We start from the raw sequence: 3,605 nt of genomic DNA, 5'->3' as shown, positions 1-3,605 counted from the left end.
AGCCAGGAGAATAGCACAAGGACCTTCCCCCAGAGCCGACAGAGAAAGAAAGCCTTCCCCTGAACTTGGACTTCTAGCCCCCTAGACTGTGACAGACTAAATTTCTCTTTGTTAAAGCCATCCACTTGGGACAGAGTAGAACTGCCCCGTAGGGTTTCCAAGGAGCAGCTGGTAGATTCAGACTGCCGACCTTTTTGGTTAGCAGCCGAGCTCTTTACCATTGCACCACCAGGGCTCCTTAAATCAATTCTAAAGACAAATTTCAATAGCACTTTGCTTGAAAAATGAAAAAGGTTTAAGCAAAATGCTATTGGAATTCCACTTTCTCCACTTATCACCCAAATCCCTAACTCTTCCTTTATTCACTTCTTGGCAGCATTTCCTGAGAATAACTCAATTGCACTAACTCTTTTAAACTCTTTGCTTGCTTTATCAGTGATAATAGCCATCGTAGATGTATTTGTTGTTGTTAGTTGTCATCAAGTCCATTCCACCTCATGGTGACCTCATGATTGCAGAGTATAACTGCTCCATAGGGTTTTCAAAGCTATGACCCTTCAGAGGCAGATCTTCAGGCCTTTGTTCAGAGACGCCTCTGGGTGGGTTTGAACCACCAACCTTTCCAGCACTTAACCATTTGTCCCCCTCCAGGGACTCCTGGAAATATATTAGGAGTTGTAATTATCTTCAGCACTTTGAGTACACTAAATATCACCGAATCACTGGCATTTTGAAAACCATCACCTTGTCTGACTCGCTTTCCTGCTTATGTATAAGCAAGAAAGGCACTGAAGTGGACATACAGTAGCTGCTTTGTGGAGTGCCTGGGTAGTTCATATTCAGTGAAATGCCAACAGAAGTTCCCAAGGTCAATCAGAGAGGATAAGCTGTCATGAGCAGACCTGGATTTGTGTCATCAGGCATTTCCTGGTTGGAAAAGATGCTTTATCAATTATTCTCAGTGACGAGGGAGACAAAGGAGTGGGTGTTATGCAGACATATATAAAATTCCCCTTCAATTTTTGGCGCCATCTTATCAAATCTAGTATATGAGTCAGAGAAATAAGGCTCCTACCTTAGATCCTCATGGGTATTTTTAAAATTGTCAGGAAAGGAAAGACATCAGAGAGTTCTGATCTCTTTTTATTCCGGTATTCAGAATCCCATTCATAATGGCTGTGGACTACAGAGCCCGGAGCCTCACTCTATACAGGTGTTTATGTCCATGTCACACCCTGAGCTCCCTTGCTTTCTTACATCTTTCAGCAAACATCATCCATTCTATCATTCTCGAGACACACACAGCTTGCCCTCCCATAGCTCACAAGAATTCTAAATTCTTTTCCTAGTTAGTTATATTTCAAAATACCTGACCTTGAGCAAAACATGAGTAATGTAATTATTTTGTGTATCTGTATGTATGCATATGCATTCATACCTATGAAAATAAAACCATTCTGTTTTAAGAAAACACAAACACAGATTCACAAGATAGAAAATTGAAGGGGTGATTGAATTAAAAGAAAATTTTTTTTGTTTTTCAAAAGATTCAATCCAGAATTCCCTTTCAAATTAAGTATAATTTTAATTCACATTTAAATTATATATTGCATGTAATATAGTTATATATAATTGTATCAATATATATTAATGTGTAATACTGTGTATATATACTGCATATAGTAACACTGATCAAGTCTATTGTAAAATTAAGTACCATCTTTACATACTTTGGAAAACAATGCTTGAGCAATAACCAACATACTAGCCTTTGAAACCAGTGATGTACAACTTCTAAGTATTTACGAGCTACTTCCTAATCTTTAAAATTAGACTTAGAGTTGGCAGCCCTCATTTATTTAGCTGGGCTACAGAACAAATGAAACCTGAGGGAATGGAACCTGTTTTAGATTCAGTTGCAGGAAACATTTTTTTGGAGATGTGTCAAATTATGTGGGGAAGTTTCTAGCTTAATCTTTCAAAAGAGAGTGTGCCTCCTCCATACCTCCAATCACATCACCTCCTACCTTAATTTACTAAAGATAACTTACTCTCTATCAACCACCTATATGTCTTGTGAGTCATATTGATCTCAGACATGTGATGCAGTCCTTGGCTAAGATAAAATTGGTTTAATGGTACCCTTCCTCCCTCCCTCTATTTCTAAGAATACTTAAGCATGCAGAGGACACCACAGGCCCCTTTCCCCATCAGGAAAGCATGTCTAGGCAGCTTACAATAAAGGACAACTCTTCCCACAGCCTCATCAATACCTTGATAGTTCTGGGCTAATGGAATCTTGTGACTTTCGGTTCTCATTCGCAAGAGACCCTGATGTAGACATTGATGAGTGGAACATTGTCTATTCATACACACTTATCCTTACAGCTTGCTCTGCGAAACATATTTTCTGGAGGAGGTCAAAACTACTACCTTTCTGGCTGTTTTTCTCTTAAGTTGGAGAGGAAAGAATTTATTTTGTTTGGTGATCATACGCAGTTTTTTCTAATTCTAATTTTGCTACAAAATTAGAGAAGGTTTCTTCAAACTAGAAAGAGTTTGAGTTCATAAATGGAAAATATTGACATCTGCTCTAGGTCCATTTTAAAGTTTTAAGTAGACTAGATTTTCTTTTAATAATTTGCCAGTTGCTGTTAAGTCGATTCCAACTCATGGCGGCTCAATGTGTGTCAGAGTAGAACTGTGCTCCATAGGGTTTTCAATGGCTGATTTTCTGGAAGTAGTTTGCCAGGCCTTTCCTCTGAAGCACCTCTGGGTGGATTTGAACTGCCAACCCTTCAGTTAGCATCTGAGCACGTTAACCATTTATACCACCCAGGTACTCCCTTTAAATAGCAGTGGCTAACAATGAGCAGTGACTACACGTGAAGTGCATTACTGGGCCATTTTACATACATTACCCCACTTTGTTCTCTGAACAATTAATGGGACCAGGTGGAAACTAATCTTATCCACATTTTAGAGATGTGGAATTGGGCTTTGGGAGAATGAATACCTTGCTGAAGTTCACCTGGCTAGTAAGTGGTGGGTGAGGATTCAAACCCAACTCCACCTGAGTCCAAAGCTTGTGCCAGCTCACTCTGAGTATGCAGACTTTCAGGGCTGTCGGCCTCAAGTGGGTGTTTTAATCTCAATTAATGCCACATTCTGGGAATAGCAAGATGACTTCTGGACTGATTCTCCTCCGGAGTCTTCTACTCCATTTATGCTAAGAACTCTAATCAGAACTGACAGTATTAGGCCTTGATTCAAGTTTGTGGTACGCAAAAATGGCTACCTTATGCAACCAAAAGACCTCACGAAACCTGATCTCACAGCTCCATTTGAGAAAATTATTAATACAGAGGTCTTGAATAATAATTATCATTTCTGTTTTTTAAATATCTCTGCTTTACAGAAAGGTGAAGATAGTTACCTCTGAAGGTATTTGGCCCTCAAAGAGCTTCTCATTTATAACTGTTCTTCCTCCTCATTCAGAAAAAACTTAAAACTTCTTTTGGTTGATTTTGTTTTACTTATTTCTCTCATTGGTCAGAAATTACTCTTTGCTTTCACAGAATGTGATTAGACACTGTGGAGAGAGA

This window comes from Elephas maximus, chromosome 5, assembly GCF_024166365.1.
Source record: "Elephas maximus indicus isolate mEleMax1 chromosome 5, mEleMax1 primary haplotype, whole genome shotgun sequence".
Classification (NCBI taxonomy): domain Eukaryota; kingdom Metazoa; phylum Chordata; class Mammalia; order Proboscidea; family Elephantidae; genus Elephas; species Elephas maximus.
The sequence above is the reverse complement of the archived record's forward strand: the minus strand, read 5'-3'. Positions refer to the sequence as shown.